The 18,105-nt window shown below is 55.9% G+C and overlaps 1 protein-coding gene across 6 annotated transcripts in view; it reads right to left on the bottom strand.

Annotated features, from left to right (window-relative positions):
- Positions 1-18,105, bottom strand: part of DNMT3A (DNA methyltransferase 3 alpha) — a 266,976-nt gene that overhangs the window by 224,289 nt on the left and 24,582 nt on the right. The window lies entirely within an intron of this gene.

Consider the following 18,105-nt stretch of genomic DNA (forward strand, 5'->3'; position numbering starts at 1 on the left):
GCTCCGCTTCCCACTGCCGGTGAGTGAGGGGAGGTTGGGGAAAGGATGCCCCCACACTCACCAGTGGCGGGAAGCGGAGCAACACAGCCCCAGCCACGTAGCTCGGGGGGAAGGGGGGTTGGGGAAAGGTCCCCCCCCACACTCACCGGTGGCAGGAAGCGGAGTGTCGTGGCTGGGAGCTGGCGGAGTAGAGTGGGTTGGAGCTGGGCTGCTCCGCTTCCCGCCGCTGCCGGTGAGTGGGGTATCCCTTCTCCCAAGCCCCCTCTCCCAAGCGATACAGCTGGGGTCAGGGTGAGGGAAGCGGAGGGGGCTGCTCCCAGCCCCCCGCTAATCCCCCGGGCCACTCTGGGCCTGTGAGGCCCCCAAAAGTGCCCCCCCATAGCTCCTGCCTCCCAGACCCCAGGGGTGGGGAGGCCTGGGGGGCTCTGTAGGGCACCCAAATGGCTAGAGACGGCCCTGCCTGCAGTACCCGAGCTGATGGGCCAGTGGGACGGGAACCAGCCCTGCCTTGCTTGTGTAATCTGACTAGTTCCCAGCCCAAGGGTTTGAGGTGGATGGGTTCAAAGGGAGGGGGGGTCAGCTCTCTCTGGGGTTTAGCTTACTGAGGCCCAGGCCCAGGGAGGAGACAGCGGGAGGCTGTCCTGGTGCCAGCAGGGGACAGCCTGCTCCGGGGCCTGGGCGCCATTTAGAAAACAATACGAACGGATCGAGGCCAGCCACGGGGAGGCGTGTCTGTGCTCATGCATATGGGTCTACACACAGGGAGAGGGGGGCTAACGCCGCACGCTTGGAGACCCTCCTCCGGCCAGCACAGCTAATGACACTGCAGTGAGGGAGAGGAGAGGACAGACAGGCCAAGGAGTCCTGACCCCACCTCTCTGCACCAAGCACTGGCCCGATACGTGCTCTCGAATGGGCCCTGCAGCCCAGCTCTGCAGAGCTGTAGGGATTCCTGGTGCTGAGCCCAACACAGAGCCCAGGGGGCTGCTCAGAGAAACGGGTCTGAGAGAGGGCCAGGAATGACCCCTTCCCTGGGGATCCTCCCACTCTCAAAGCTCCGTCTCCTCCGCAGCCCCCTGCAATGGCTGAGGGGTGCAGCTTCGTCTCCTCCCCTCCAGGACCTGGACGCTGGCACAGGCAGCCCCGTGCCCCAGTCCCAGCGAGCTGATGAGACGCTCGCACTTGGCATGGGTGGAGGAATGTGAACATGTCCCGAGGAGAGGAACCTGCGTCACGTTCCCAGAGCAGCGGCTCATGTTCCCTGGGGGAGGCCCCAGCCCCGCTGCTAATCCAGTCACACCGGGCGCAAGCCGCCCTGCCTACGGGCTGTCGGGAATGGATTCAGTACAGGCTGCGGCAGGGCCAGCTTCCCGGAACTGGGCTGGCTCTTCAGCCGTCAGCCTCTCTGCAGAGCCTGCCAGCCAGGGGCAAGGTGCTGGGCTAGGGTGTGCTGCTATACAGACCTTCTGGTCCCTCCCAGCAGGCCTGGCTGGCTCCATTTCCCACAGCCCAGCCAAGGCCAGGATTGGCCCCATCAGGTAGCCCCGAGCAAGGGGCAGCACAGGGTGGGATGAGAGGGCAGCCCCCAAGTCGTTCTCTAGCACCTCCTTGGTGGCTGTGTGCCATGGGCAGTGACAGGCCACTCAGACTGCAGCCAGCCATGTGCCTGAGGGTCACCCGAGGAGAGGAAAACAAACCAGCTCCCGATGGCAGGGATGCATTTCACTTGAGCCTCTAAGATCGCAGCCCCAGCCAAGGCAGGAAGAGGCCAGCAGAGGGGGAGAAGTGGAAGGAAAAGGTGGGGGGGGCACTTGAATAGGGAGAGGCCAGGGTTGGGGAGGGGATGTGAGCTGGCAGCTCCCGAGATCCAGCTGTGCCTCAACAGCTCCCAGGCTCCTGACGGCTCAGACACAAGCCCGAGCCACATTCCTGTCCCACCTGAACACTACAGGGCTGCCACCAGCTGCCTGGCTAGCTCAGAGCCCGATAAGGAGAGAACCACTGCGGAGCTCCAAGAGCAGGGGTACCAACCAGCCAGGGCTGTGCTCATCTGTAACCCCGACCTGCAGCCCCCCACTCTCCAGCCCTGGAGTCCTCCCCCTCACAGTGCAACCGATGCCCCACGCACGCTCTACAAGCAAGCCAAGAGCGGTTCCTCCATACCCCAGCCTACAGGCCCTGTGTATTCCAGCTGGGAGGGTTCCCCCCGGGGGGGGACAAGGACACTGCGCATGTGCCCTGCTGCACTCCCCCAGGCTCTGGAGTGGATGTAATTTGGGGGATTGGCTGGGGGCCTTTCCTTCTGGAGGCGGTGTGACAAAGTGGGACTGTTCTTAATGTTTCCTCTGAATGGTGTGGGGGTGCCTCAGTTTCCCCTATGCAGTTCTTGAGTATCTAGGTGGTGAGGTGAGGGTGTATGATCGTTGCAGAGCCCTAGAGGGCAGGTGTGTGCAGGGGTCTGGACACAGAGAATGGCCGACACCCTATTTCCTGGCAACTGATGGCCTGGGCCCTTCCCCCCGCAAGGTGAGAGCTAAAGGATTGGCCCGGGAAAGGAACAAAGCCCAGGGGAGGAGGGGCTGGAGGGAGTTTCAGTTTGGGGCTGGCTGGAGACATGGAGTGAAGGGCAGACGTGGTTGTCTGGCTCACTGCCCCCCAAAATGGACCCGGCTGAGGGGTCCTGTTCTTTGTACCTACAAGCTCTGTGTTAGACCATGTTCCCGTCATCAAATAAACCTTCTGTTTTACTGGCTGGCTGAGAGTCACGTCTGATTGCGAAGTTGGGGGGCAGGACCCTCTGGCTTCCCCAGGACCCCGCCTGGGCGGACTCACTGCGGGAAGCGCACGGAGGGGCAGAGGAGGCTGAATGCTCCGAGGTCAGACCCAGGAAGGTGGAAGCTGTGTGAGCTGTGTGTCCTGCAGACAGGCTGCTCCCAGAAAGGAGACTTCCCCAAAGTCCTGCCTGGCTTCATGGGGAGCAGTTCCAGAGCATCGCCCGGGGACTCCATGACAGGCGGTAACCCCGAGCCCTAGGGGTGGCTGCAGGGTGAAGGGCTTGCCCACTATTGCCGCAGTCCAGGAAGCACACGCTCATGGAACAGCTCCTCCTGCGGCTGCTCCTTGTGCTTGCTTCCTCTGGGGGCACCCTCTGTGCGTCTCCCACCTCTGCGGCCTGCTCCCAGAGCAGGGGCCTTGCCCCTGTGCCAAGGTGGTTCTCCTGGCCCCACTAGCTGTCCTGATGAAGTTCTGAAACAAGGAACACATAGCCCAACTGCCATTCCCATGCCCACACCAGCTGTACCCTGGGCAAGAGTGGCCAGGCACACGCCGATTCACATGGTATGGCCAGAAGGGACCATTCGGATCATCTAATCTGATGCCCTGCAGAACGCAGGCCAGACTACCTCCCGTTGCTGGAGTCTCCCATCGGGGTCGACGTAGGAGTTGGTTTGCTTCAGTGCAATGGAAGCCAACAAGGGATCTGCAGATGCGTCCACATGCTGGGCAGATACAGGCACCTGGTTTTGCCACAGCTGCTTGCTTCGCTCACACGCCTCTTTGGCTTTTTCTGTTCGGCTGTTCTCAGTGGCTTTAACTGCAGCTTGGGGCCTGTCGCCACCCTGACGTGTTCACAGCAGCCACCTCCCAAGCTGTGCCAGCTGTTAGCTGAGCTTTGAGAGTGTCCTTATATCATTTCCATGGGTCTCCCAGAGTACGTGCTCCCACTTTCATCTGTCCAGAAAATGCAGCTTTGGGGAACTGCTTGTCACCCAAAGCTGCTCCTGTAAGATTAGGGACTCAAAGCTAGCCATGCAGCACCAGTCCAGGACTCGGATGGCGGGTGTCCTGTGCGACCACCTGATGTCAGAGATGAGACGCAGACCGCGCATGTGAAAACGCTCTAGTTGCTTCAAGTTTCTGCTATCGAGCGTCCATGTCTCACAGCCATAGGGAAGAGTCCTTAGCTGAGCTACACGGAGTGAAGGCGAAGGCCTCTCGCACTCCACAGGTGGCAACAAAGTCAACCCTAAGCAGCCCTGGCTTTCAAAACGTACTGCGGGATTTCACCGCTGATCACAGCATTATTAGGTAGAGCGCTGCCAAGATAGCAACATTGCTATACCGCATTAAGCAGCGTGCCCTCAGCTGTGATTTCGGGGGCAGACTCCATTTTTCCTGGTGCAGGCTGGTAAAGCAATTCGGTTTTCTTGAGGCTCACGGAGAGTCCGAATCGCTTTGCTGATCTAGAAAAGCACTAGATAGGATGCTGCATGTCTTCGACAGTACGTACTATGTACGTACAGTCATCAGTGAAGAGGAATTGCCTGATGGGCAGGTCCATCACTTTAGTGTGAACCCGGAGACACAGGAGATTGGAGATGCTGCCAACTGTGCACAATTGCATGTAAATACCCCAGTCACGCACACAGAGCTGCTTAATGCCACTCATGACAAAGAAAGGCTCTGATAAAGCACAATTTTCCAGCACTCTAGCCAGCATGCCAGCACAGCACGAGTGCACCATGGTGATGAATATGTGCAGGCAGACAACTTTATACAAGATCCAGTGAAGACCCATGTGTCACGGAGTGTGGGGGAGTCCAGGCCCTGCACCCCTCTTCCTGGGATTCACTGAGACTCTCAGCCAGCCAGTAAAACAGAAGGTTTATTGGACAACAGGAACACAGTCCAAAACAGAGCTTGTGGGGACACCCAGGACCCCTCAGTCAAGTCCTTCTGGGGGAGCAGGGAGCTTAGACCCCAGCCCTGGGGTTCCCTGTGTTCCTCCACCCAGCCCCAACCTGAAACTAAACCCACCGAGCAGGTTCCCTGCTGCAGCCTCCGTCCACATTCCTGGGCAGAGGTGTTACCTCCCCCTCCCCCTCCTGGCTCAGGTGACAGGCTCTCAGGTCTCCCGTCCCCAGGGCACATTCCCAGGGCAACACTCCCCCCTCCCTGCTGCTTCACATCGTCACATCTCTCCCCCCTTCGAGACTGAACTGAGTGGGGTCACTGTGACCAGTGACATGGGGAAGTTCGGGGCCCCCTCTCCGGGACAGCGCATCCGCTATCAGGTTGGCACTTCCCTTCACATGGACCACGTCCATGTCGTAATCCTGCAAGAGCAGGCTCCACCTCAGGAGTTTGGCGTTGGCTCCTTTCATCTGGTGCAGCCAGGTCAGGGGAGAGTGGTCGGTGTACACGGTGAAGTGTCGCCCGAAGAGATAGGGCTCTAGTTTCTTGAGGGCCCACACCATGGCCAGGCACTCCTTCTCGATGGCCGCGTAGTGTTGCTCCCGGGGTAGCAACTTCTTGCTCAGATACACGATGGGGTGTCTCTCCCCCTTTTCATCCTCCTGCATTAACACCGCCCCCAGTCCCGTGTCGGAGGCGTCGGTGAACACCATAAAGGGCTTGTCAAAGTCTGGGTTTGCCAGAACTGGGCCACTGACCAGAGCCTCCTTCAGCGCCCGGAAAGCCTCCTGGCACTGCTCGGTCCAGACCACCTTGTCTGGCTTCCCCTTCTTGCATAGCTCAGTGATGGGGGTGGCTATGGCGCTAAAGTGGGGCACAAATCTTCGGTAGTATCCTGCCATCCCAATAAAGGCTTGGACCTGCTTTTTGGTGTGGGGAGCGGGCCAGTCTCTGATCACCTCCACCTTGGCCGGTTCCGGCTTTAGGCGGCCACTCCCCACCCGATGGCCCAGGTAAGATACTTCAGCCATCCCCACCTTGCACTTCTCCTCTTTGACAGTCAGCCCAGCCCCCTGGAGTCGGTCCAGCACTTGTCTAACCTGGGACACGTGGTCCTCCCAGGTCTGGCTAAAGACACAGATGTCGTCAATATACGCCACGGCAAAACTCTCCATCCCCCTCAGGAGCTGGTCCACCAGGCGCTGGAAGGTGGCCGGCGCTCCCTTGAGGCCGAAAGGCAGGGTCAGGAACTCATAGAGCCCCAGAGGGGTGATAAAGGCCGATTTCAGCCGGGCATCTGCATCCAGCGGCACTTGCCAGTAGCCCTTTGTAAGGTCCATGGTGGTAAGGTACCGAGCTCCTCCCAGCTTGTCTAGGAGCTCGTCCGGCCTGGGCATGGGGTAGGCATCCGATACAGTGATGGCATTGAGCTTCCGATAGTCCACACAGAACCGGACTGACCCATCCTTTTTGGGGACCAGCACCACCGGCGAGGCCCAAGGGCTGGCCGATGGCTGGATCACCCCCAAAGCCAGCATGTCCCGGACCTCTCTTTCCAGGTCCTGAGCAGTTTTCCCTGTGACTCGGAAGGGGGAGCATCTTATCGGCAGGTGCGACCCTGTCTGCACCCGGTGGACAGTCAGATTAGTGCGTCCAGGCTGGTTGGAAAACAGCTGTCGGTACGGATACAGCACCCCCCTGACCTCAGCTTGCTGGGCAGGGGTGAGCTGATCCGAGAGGGGAATTGTTTCCAGGGGGGAACCAGCTCTGGTCCCAGGGAACAGATCTACTAAAGGGTCATCTCCCTGCTCCTCCCACTGACCACACACAGCTAACACCACATTCCCCCTGGCATAATATGGCTTCATCATATTCACATGGTACACCCGGCGGTGGTGGGCCCGGTTCGACAGCTCCACCACATAGTTTACCTCATTGAGCTGCTTGACGACCTTGAACGGGCCCTCCCAGGCGGCCTGTAGTTTGTTCTTTCTCACGGGGATGAGAACCATCACCTGATCCCCGGTGGCGTAGGCCCGGGCCCGTGCCGTGCGGTCATACCAGACCTTCTGCTTCCTCTGGGCTCTGGCCAGATTCTCCCTGGCCAGGCCCATGAGTTCAGCCAGTCTCTCTCGGAAGGTCAGGACATACTCCACCACTGACTCTCCATCGGGAGTGGCCTTCCCCTCCCACTCGTCTCTCATCAGGTCCAGGGGGCCCCTCACCCTCCTTCCATATAACAGTTCGAAAGGCGAAAATCCGGTAGACTCCTGGGGCACCTCCCTGTACGCGAACAGCAGGTGAGGTAAGTACTTGTCCCAATCCTGCGGGTGCTGGTTCATAAAGGTTTTCAGCATCATCTTTAGCGTCCCGTTAAACCTCTCCACCAGCCCATTGGACTGGGGGTGATACGCTGAGGCCCAGTCGTGCCGGACCCCACATTTCTCCCACAAGCACCGGAGCAGGGCCGACATGAAGTTGGAGCCTTGGTCTGTCAAGACTTCCCTGGGGAACCCCACTCGGCTGAAAATGGTCAGGAGCGCATCTGCCACGGTGTCTGCTTCAATGGAAGCTAAGGGCACTGCCTCGGGGTAGCGGGTGGCGAAATCTACCACCACCAGAATGTATTTCTTCCCCGACCGGGTCGTCTTGCTGAGAGGCCCCACGATGTCCATGGCCACCTTCTGGAAAGGCTCCTCTATGATGGGCAAAGGTCTCAAGGCCGCTTTCCCCTTGTCCCAGGCCTTCCCCACCCTCTGACAGGGGTCACAGGATCGGCAATACTGCCGGACGGTGGTAAAGACCCCGGGCCAGTAAAAGTTTTGTAGCAACCTCTGCCGGGTGCGCCGGATTCCCTGGTGCCCTGCGAGGGGGATGTCATGGGCCAGGGACAGGAGCTTGCGGCGGTACTTCTGGGGGACCACCAGCTGCCTCCTGATCCCACAGGACTCCCCTTCCCCTGGGGGAGCCCATTCTCGGTACAGGAACCCCTTCTCCCACAGGAACCTCTCCTGGCAGCCTCTCCTCATGGTCCGTCCCTCACTGAGGTCGGCCAGGTCCCTGAGCTTCTGCAAGGAGGGATCTTTCCTCAACTCGGCCTGGAACTCAGCGGCTGGGGAAGGGATGGGGCCCGGTTCCCCCTCCGTGGCCAGGTCTGAGGCCTCCGCCTCTCTGAGCCGTGCCCCTCGGCGCTCCCTCCCCACCCGAGTAGGGTCTCGCGCCTCCAGTGTGGTACCCTCCCCAGGGTCAGGTCGCAGTGCCCCTCGCCGGCTCTGGCTACGGGTCACAACCAGGGCGGTCTGGGGGTCGCTTGGCCAGTCCTCTAGGTCTCCCCCCATCAAAACTTCAGTGGGCAAATGGTGGTGTACCCCCACATCCTTGGGGCCCTCCTTGGCCCCCCATTTCAGGTGTACCCTTGCCACGGGCACCTTAAATGGGGTCCCGCCCACCCCCGTCAGGGTCAGGTAGGTGTTGGGCACCACCCGATCTGGGGCCACCACCTCGGGCCGGGCCAGCGTCACCTCCGCGCCCGTATCCCAGTATCCATTGACCTTCCTCCCATCCACCTCCAGGGGAACAAGGCACTCTCTCCGGAGGGACAGCCCCGCGCCCACCCTGTAAACTGAGCACCCTGAGTCCAGAGCCTCCAGCCCTCTGGCGGGGCTGGCTGGGGGTACTCTTCCCTCCTGAGCAGGTGGCAAACTGGTAGCCCCCCTTTCCTGGGTCGCCTGCCCCTCGTCCAGCTGAGTCCCTACCCAGTTAACCCTGGGTAGGTTGGGTCTGCTCAGTTTGTCCCTGAGCCCGGGGCACTGGGCCCGTACGTGGCCTCTCTGGCCACAGTGATAGCAGCTCAGGTCACGTTGCTCCCCTCGAGCGGGTCGGAGGGGCCCGACACCAGGCGTTCCCCTTTGGAGGGGGTTCTCCCTATTTCCCCGCTGGGAGGCCCCATGGTGACTCTCTCTCTGCATCGGGGGGGGCCTGTTCTTTTGGGATTCCTCCCGGCTACCCCCTGACCGACTGTTCACAAACTCGTCGGCCAGCTGCCCTGCGTGCTGGGGGTTCGCGAGCTTTTTGTCCACCAGCCACAGCCTCAGGTCGGAAGGGCACTGTTCATACAGGTGCTCCAGTACGAACAGGTCAAGCAGGTCCTCTTTAGTTTGGGCCCCCGCTGTCCACTTGCGGGCATATCCCTGCATCCGGTTGACCAGTTGTAGGTAGGTGACCTCAGGCGTTTTACGCTGACCCCGGAACCTTCTCCGGTACATCTCGGGGGTCAGCCCGAACTCACGGAGCAGGGCCTGTTTGAACAGTTCATAGTCCCCTGCCTCTGCCCCTGTCATCCGGCTGTACACCTCCACGGCTTTGGGGTCCAGTAAGGGGGTGAGGAACTGGAGCCTGTCTGCAGGGTCAACCCTGTGCAGCTCGCAGGCATTCTCAAAGGCCGTCAGGAAGCTATCCATGTCCTCCCCCTCCTTCCGCTGGGCCAGGAAGCACTTATCAAAGCTCCTTGCAGTCTTGGGTCCCCCCTCACTCACCGCAGCCGGGGCCCCACTGCTCCTCAGCCTGGCCAGCTCCAGTTCATGCTGTCTTTGTTTCTCCTTCTCCTGCTGCTCATGTTGGCGTTCCCTCTCCTTCTCCTGACGCTCCCTCTCCTTCTCCTGACGCTCCCTCTCCTTCTCCTCCTGCTCATGTTGACGTTGTTTCTCCTCATGTTGACGTTGTTTTTCATGATCCTCCAGCTCCCTCATTTTCCTCTCCCTCTCCCATTCCAGCCGCATCCGCTCCAGGGACGGGGAGCTCCGCCGGGAGGATCCCCTGCTGGCTGCTGGGGTCAGGGTGCCCTCGGTATTCGCTGGGCTTCCCCCAACCCCTCCCCCAGGCATAGGTAGGAAGGGTCTCGGGGTGTCCTGGGCAGCAGTCTGACCCCTCCCAGCCTGGTCAGGCCCCAGGGCCCACGCTGCGTCCGCCGGGCGGCTTCCCTCAGGGACAGGGATCGGGTCATCCAAGCGATCCCTCTCCTCCAGCTGGGCAATCAGCTGTTCCTTGGTGGACCTCCCAATGCGCAGCCCCCTCTGCCTGCACAGCTCCACCAGGTCGCTCTTAAGGCGTTTAGCGTACATCTCCCTGCTGGCCACTCGCAGGCCGGGCAGCTTTCCACGGTTTCCAGGAAAAGCCCCTAGTGTGCCAGTCCTCCTTGAGGTCACCACCTCTTTGCCAGGGTCGAGCTGCAGACTCCTCCGCCCCTGGGACCGCTCGCTGCAATCCCCCGGGGGACCCTGTTACTGCAAAAGTTCTTCTCTCTGGTCACACACTCCCAGGGGTTAACCGCCCCCTGAAACCGTCTCTCTCTGAGTCTTCAGCACACCTGGTCCCCGTCAATCCCCCTTCGTTTTACTGTTCCCCAGTCACTTACTGCAGGAAGCGCCGTTCACGGGGTGCAGTAGATCCCACCGCTGCCACCAGTTGTCACGGAGTGTGGGGGAGTCCAGGCCCTGCACCCCTCTTCCTGGGATTCACTGAGACTCTCAGCCAGCCAGTAAAACAGAAGGTTTATTGGACAACAGGAACACAGTCCAAAACAGAGCTTGTGGGGACACCCAGGACCCCTCAGTCAAGTCCTTCTGGGGGAGCAGGGAGCTTAGACCCCAGCCCTGGGGTTCCCTGTGTTCCTCCACCCAGCCCCAACCTGAAACTAAACCCACCGAGCAGGTTCCCTGCTGCAGCCTCCGTCCACATTCCTGGGCAGAGGTGTTACCTCCCCCTCCCCCTCCTGGCTCAGGTGACAGGCTCTCAGGTCTCCCGTCCCCAGGGCACATTCCCAGGGCAACACTCCCCCCTCCCTGCTGCTTCACATCGTCACACCATGAATTAACAGTGCTGAAGGCCTTCGTCAGGTCTAGAAACACCATACAGAGATCACTGTTTTGTGCCCAGCACTTTTCCTGTACTTGGTGAGCAGCAAAAATCATATCCACTGTTCCACATCCCACACGAAAGCCACAACCGATGTTATCAGTGGATATGGGGAAAGCGGTGGACATGATATACTTTGACTTTAACAAAGCTTTTCATACAGTCTCCCACAGTATTTTTGCCAGCAAGTTAAAGAAGTATGGATTGGATGAATGGACTATAAGATGGATAGAAAGCTGGCTGGATCATCAGGCTCAAAGGGTAGTGATCAATGGCTCCATGTCTAGTTGGCAGCCGGTATCAAGCAGAGTGCCCCAAGGGTCGGTCCTGGGGCTGGTTTTGTTGAACATTTTCTTTAATGATCTGGATGATGGGATGGATTGCACTCTCAGCAAGTTCGCGGATGACACTAAGCTACAGGGAGAGGTAGATACGCTGGAGGGTAGGGATAGGGTCCAGAGGGACCTAGACAAATTGGAGGATTGAGCCAAAATAAATCTGATGAGGTTCAGCAAGGACAAGTGCAGAGTCCTGTATTTAGGACGGAAGAATCCCATAGACTGCTACAGGCTGTCAACCGACTGGCTAAGCAGCAGTTCTGCAGAAAAGAACCTGGGGATTACAGTGGACGAGAAGCTGGATATGAGTCAACAGTGTGCCCTTGTTGCCAAAAAAGCTAATGGCATATTGGGCTGCATTAGTAGGAGCACTGCCAGCAGATCAAGGGAAGTGATTATTACGCTATATTCAACACTAGTGAGGCCACATCTGGAGTATTGCGTCCAGTTTTGGGCCCCCCACCACAGAAAGGATGTGGACAATTGGAAAAAGTCCAGTGGAGGGCAATGAAAATGATTAGGGGACTGGGGTACATGACTTATGAGGAGAGGCTGAGGAAACTAGCGTTATTTAGTGAGTCTGCAGAAGAGAAGAACGAGGGGGGATTTGATAGCTGTTTTCAATTACCTGAAAGGGGGTTCCAAAGGGGATGGCTCTAGACTGTTCTCAGTGGTACCAGATGACAGAACAAGGAGTAATGGTCTCAAGTTGCAGTGGGGGAGGTCTAGGTTGGATATTAGGAAAAACTATTTCACTAGGAAGGTGGTGAAGCGCTGGAATGGGTTACCTAGGGAGGTGGTAGAATCTCCATCCTTAAAGGTTTTTAAGGCCCACCTTGGCAACGCTCTGTTTGCGATGATTTAGTTGGGGTTGGTCCTGCTTTGAGCAGGGGATTGGACTAGATGACCTCCTGAGGTCTCTTCCAACCCTAACCTTCTAGGATATATAACTATGTAACTAAACTATAACTATACATATAGCGGCATCCTTGAAATCTTGAGGCATGGTCTCCTGCTCCCAGATGACACTGAAGAGCCAAGTGAGCATTCAAGACATATATTATAACTGTGACGCTGGCATACCAGGTGGCAGGTCACGCCCAGGTTCCCATGCCTCCACTGAACACTGACAGATCCCTAGCTGGGACCAGTCTGGCCCAGCTGTGTGTTAGCACTGTTTGTTTTTTGTTTATTGTTTACATTTCATGGAATGCTTGTAAATTGCTACCTGTGTTAGTCTCACTTCTGTCATCTGTATCCCATATTATAAGGCACCACTTAAGGGTTTGCATTGTGAGCCTTTGCAACTGAGTACATCACCAGACAGGAGGGAGACCTTAACTAGCGTAAAGTGCTGATCCCCAACAGAAGTCCTGGATAACAAGGGAGGCCCATCCAAACAAACTATTGTGGGAACATTAAAGAGGACAAAACACTTTGTTGTTTGCTCCCCCCACCCGCCGCAAAGATGAGCCATGTCCGTGAAGTCCTCCCATCAGCTGAGTTTTCAGCTCCAAGTACAAGTGGGGAAGGAAACAAAACGCCTTAGCAATGAGATACAGTTCCTTCTTGTTGCTTGGACTGTGGGGGGCAAGAATTACTAGGCATGAGCAAAAGATCCCCTGTGCTTAGCCTGGGTTACCCTAAAGGACATATAAGGCTTGCTTATTATAGAAGCTTCTGTTACTGTTTGAAACTTAAGCTTGGAACTTATTTATGTGTATGCATGTTTACCCACTTTCACCGTGTAAACAACTCTCGCTTCCTTTTCCTACATAATAAATCTGTGCATAGTTTATTATAGGATTGGCTACCAGTTGCCTGTGCTGTGAGATCTACAGTGCAACTAACCTGGGGTGAGTGACTGGTCCTTTGGGACTGGGAGTAACCTGGTTATTTGCTGCGATCCTTAGTGTAAGGGACAAGCTATCACAAAGACAGGCTCACCGAGGTGGCAGGACAGACTGGAGTACCCAAAGGGACTATCTGGGACTCCATGGTAAGGTTGTTGCAGCACCTGAGGAGTTCACACTTGATAAATTGGTTGGTGAAATCTAAGTACAGAACTCACAACCAATGTGGGCTTTGAGCCCTGGTTCTTAACAATCTGTCCTGAGGTTGATACTCTTGAGCCTCTTCGGGACAGTTTGACAACAACCAGCATGTGTACAGACTTCGGGGGGGTACTGCATCTAAGCCAGGTGCGTTTCCTTGTGATAACTGTTTGATAGCAGCTGCTGTCTCGATAATACGTGGCAGTCTGGCGAGTCCTTCATGTACGGGGAACTGTGCTATACCGTGAATAGCAGCTTCTGAAATTGCAGATGGAGGACTGAGTAGACCGTTAAAGTGTTCAGCCCAGCGATCGCTGATAGCTTTCCTGTCTGTGTGGAGCATCCTGACCTCTGGGCTATGGATGGGAATGCTACCACAAGACCTGGAACCAAAACCCATTTGCAATTGATCATAAAGGCATTTAAGGTCTTTCTAGTCTGCAGCCTGCTGGCCATTTTCTGATGTGTGCTTCCACCAGTCATCTTCCACCGTATGCAGCTCAGACAGGGTAGATTGCTGAAAGCTGTGATAGGCACCTCTCTTAGTGGCCAAAGTCATGTCAGATAACCATGCTTTATGTACTGCATGTAGCCAGTCAAGTACGTGCATGGCCTCTGAGCCAGTAAGCCAATCTGGATGTTTCCTGGTGCTAACGCCTAGCGCATCGCTGGCAGAACTGAGGTGTATATCGCAACGCTGGTTCTGCTCAGCATGAAGAACTGGACTGTTTGATGATGCAATTTTGTGGGGATTTGCAGGGAGGAGATAACGGGATTCCCTAGCTCATGGTTTTCTGTCACGTTAGATCGCAATTCCTACAGAGGACAGCTTGCTTACTTACCAGATTAGCTGTTATGGGTCACCAATGTCAGATGTTTGGCTGTGTGTGGGTGTTTTTCCTGTGTGCTGTCCCAGCTCTGCGCTGATAGCTGGCACAGCAGACCTCAAGCAAACTGTTCAATGACCACAAGATCCGTTAAGGTACGAAGGCGCCAGGCCAGGTTTATTGTCGATGAAGCACGGTAATAGTACCTGGCAGACTCTACAAGGAGACTAAGACATGTATGCCCATGACAATGGACAGAGCTCAGTGAATGGCGGGACTTTCCTTTCCCCCCTCGGCTGGACAAAGACACTCCTTTTGAGATACATCTTTATACCCTAATACAAACGAGTTACGTACTGCCTCTAACATAGTTAGTTACTGCCCCCGACGTAGCTAGATATCGCCCATCACCTTGTACATGTTGGTTCAATCAAAACATATCTATTATGTACTGTCATCGTGACCTTATCCTTTAGAATGGGTCAATGTGTTCCTGTTATCCCTGGTGAATGTTAATGTGTATTTCTGCAATATCAGCCCAGTTCTCGCCAGATTCTGTGAGCAGGTCCTGCCTCATATCAGGCCTCTAATACAAGGGCTTATGCTCAGACTCTCTTTCTATCACCTTCCCCATTTAATCCATGGTTGGGACTATTTGCCAATAGCTAGCCATGGTAGGTGAGCCCCAAGGCATAGCCACATGCCAGTGGGTTTGCACTCTGCACCTCTGGGACCCATGCTGCTCCAAGATCCCTCACATTTAGCCTGAAACCACACAGTATAGTCACTTTTCAGCTGGTGCCATGAGGAGGCACTGCAAGAGTCTTGACCATGGAGAGGCTGCATACCAGTTAGAAGGACTTAAGTACTGTCCTCTGCATTCCTTGTGCCAAAGCTAGCTGGAGGCTGGGTATGGAGCAAGAAGCAGAAGACAATCACCCTACACTGCACACGGCACTAGACACATCACACTATCCTGGGCCAAAGCACCACCATCTTATTTACAGACTTCAAGAGATGAGGATCCACCACACCTGTAGGAAGTTGTTCCAATGGTTAATTATGTTAAAATGTGTGCCTTCCTGCTTGTCAGAATGTGTCTAGCTTCGGCTTCCCGCCACTGGACTTTATTTTGCCTTTTGCTATTAGATTAAAAAGCCATCTGCTGTCAGAAATCTTCCTCGTGTAGGTACCTGTAGACTGGGATCAAATCATCTCTTAACTTTCCCTTTGAAAACCTAAACACATCGAGCTTCTTAAATCTCTTGCTGTAAGGCAGGTTTCCAGATTTTGAATCATTCTCTTCGCTCTTTTCTGAACCCTTTCCAATTTTCAACACCCTTTTTGCATTGACACAGTATTCCTGAAATGGTCGCACTAATGCAATGTCCAGAGGGCATACTATTCCTATTGGCTAGTCCACTGCGTATGCATCCAAGGTTTGCATTCATCCTCTTAGCATCAGCAATGCACTGGGAGTTCACGTTCAGTTGGTTATCGCCCATGACTCCCAAAGTACTTTTCTGTATCCGATGAAGTGAGCTGTAGCTCACGAAAGCTTATGCTCAAATAAATTGGTTAGTCTCTAAGGTGCCACAAGTACTCCTTTTCTTTTTGCAAACACAGACTAACACGGCTGTTACTCTGAAACCTTTCAGCATCACTGTTCTCTGGTATATATGGGATGCACCACACCATGCCTGCTCATGCATCAGTGTTCACGACCCATCTCCCTGAACCTGGGGGCTCTGGTACAGGTGCTGCAAGTTTCACTGAGGTTTCCCTTCCTTCTCAGCTGCCCATCTGGCCCTCTCTTCCCACTCAGGGTCCCACCACAAAACTGGCTGCAGAACCTCTCTTCTCCTCTGGTCCCCAGAGAGGAGCTGGCTGTTTTGCCTCATCTATACTGAGACTTTGAGGGTGTTCGTCTTCAAGCAGATGCAGACGTGTATTCCGAGTAGGTGCGTGGATGCGCTGGAGCCTGTTGCCTAGCAGTACCCACAGAGGACAGCGCTCATGCCTGTAGCCCCATCCCAACCCCCCTCGTTCCTTCTCATCTCCCGGCAGCTGGAGTCGGAGCTCTATGCGGTTGTTGCTTTATTTCTTAGCCTAGTTTTTATTGTACACAGTTACCAGCTACTTAACAGTTACCATGTATAGGTAGTGGTGATGCTCCCCGGCGATGCCCTCACTGGGGGCCAAGCACTGCCCTTTACTTGGAGTGGCAGTTCCTACCACCGACCCCCACGCGTGGCGTTTGCTCTGCCTCGGGAAAGCCCACTTTAAGGAGTGCTGTGCGATCTGCAGATCCTTCAGGCAGAGGACCCAGATGGCATGGGACCTTTGCCTTAAGCAGCCCCTGCTTGAACAAGCCATGAGGCCTGACCCAGTACCTAGGCCTGCCTCGGGACACAAATCACCCTCCGGCTCACAGAGTGCTGCTGCGTCCCGTTCTGGGGCAGGGGCCTCTCTGAAGAGGCGCAGGAGTTGTTCTCTGTCATCGGTGCTAAAGAAGAGGCCGCATAAGGCAAATCAGGAGCACTTGAGGTCCCAGGGCAACTCTTCCACGGTGCAGGCTCCAGTACCCAGGATGGCACTGGTGCCATCATGTCACGGGGTCCCCGGGCAATGCTCTGGAACTGCTCCCTACAAAGCCAGTCAGGACTCTGGGGAAGTCTCCTCTCTGTGAGCAGCCTGTCTGCAGGGCAAGAAGCTCACATGGCTTCCACCTTCCTGGATCTAACCTCGGAGCATTCAGTCTCCTCTGCCCCTCCGTGCGCTTCCCACAGCCAGTCCGCCCAGGCGGGGTCCTGGGGAAGCCAGAGGGTCCTGCACCCCAACTCCGCAGTCAGACGTGATTCTCAGCCAGCCAGTAAAACAGAGATTTATTAGACAACAGGAACATGGTCTAACACAGAGCTTGTAGGTATAGAGAACAGGACCCCTCAGCTGGGTCCATTTTGGGGGCAGTGAGCCAGACAACCACGGCTGCACTTCACTCCATGTCCCCAGCCAGCTCCAAACTGACTCCCCCTCCTCCTCTGGGCTTTGTCCCTTTCCCGGGCCAGAAGGTCACCTGATTCCTTTGTTCTCCAACCCTTTAGCTCTCACCTTGCAGTGGGGAAGGGCCCAGGCCATCAGTTGCCAGGAGACAGTGTCGGCCATTTATGTACACTGGCCCTTTGCTCTGCAACAATTACACCCTCTTATCCCAACACCTAGAGACTTAAGAAATGCATAGGGGAAAGTGAGGCACCCCTACAATATTCAGAGGAAACATTAAGAACAGTCCCACTTCGTCACACATCACCCTCCAGAAGAACATCCATGAAGTCATGGGCATTCTCAAACCTTCTGTCCCTGGAAGAGTGGCCTTCCTGATTAACGAGGTGCTCCTTGAGCCAGCAAGTGTTCTTTGATGGTACCAAGGCCAGCGTACCCCAGTGGCCAAGCACTTGGAGAAGGGCTATTTTGTGCTGGTACAGAGATAAGAGGGTTTTATACCCATCCAGCACCAAACTCACTGGTGGTCATGGCAGTGAACGACAAGGCCTGGCAGGGCAGGTTCAAGTCCGCCCCCAAAGACAGAGACTCTAAGCACCAGGGCCTTCTGGGCAGGAAGATATACATCTCATTGTCACTACAGATGAGGATCGCAAGTCACCTACTTGGAATACATGTCCGCATCTACTCAAAAAAGGAACGGTTACTTTCTGTAACTGATTCCTCAAGATGTGATGCAGATGCGCATTCCATGACCCAGCCTCTGCATCAGAGTCTCCCCCTGCACATTTGGTGTGAAGGAACTGAGGGGGGGGGGGCTGCGTGACAAAGTGGGACTGTTCTTAATGTTTCCTCTGAATGGTGTGGGGGTGCCTCAGTTTCCCCTATGCAGTTCTTAAGTCTCTAGGGGGTGGGGTAAGGGTGTGTGATCATTGCAAAGCCCTAGAGGGCAGGTGTGTGCAGGGGTCTGGACACAGAGAATGGCCGACACTCTGTTTCCTGGCAACTGATGGCCTGGGCCCTTCCCCCGTGCAAGGTGAGAGCTAAAGGATTGGAGAACAAAGGAATCAGGTGCCCTCCTGGCCCGGGAAAGGGACAAAGCCCAGAGGAGGAGGGGCTGGAGGGAGTTTCAGTTGGGGCTGGCTGGGGACATGGAGTGAAGGGCAGACGTGGTTGTCTGGCTCACTGCCCCCCCCAAAATGGACCCAGCTGAGGGGTCCGGTTCTCTGCACCTGCAAGCTCTGTTTTAGACCATGTTCCTGTCGTCTAATAAAC

This window comes from Chelonia mydas, chromosome 3 (assembly GCF_015237465.2).
Source record: "Chelonia mydas isolate rCheMyd1 chromosome 3, rCheMyd1.pri.v2, whole genome shotgun sequence".
Taxonomy (NCBI): Eukaryota; Metazoa; Chordata; order Testudines; family Cheloniidae; genus Chelonia; species Chelonia mydas.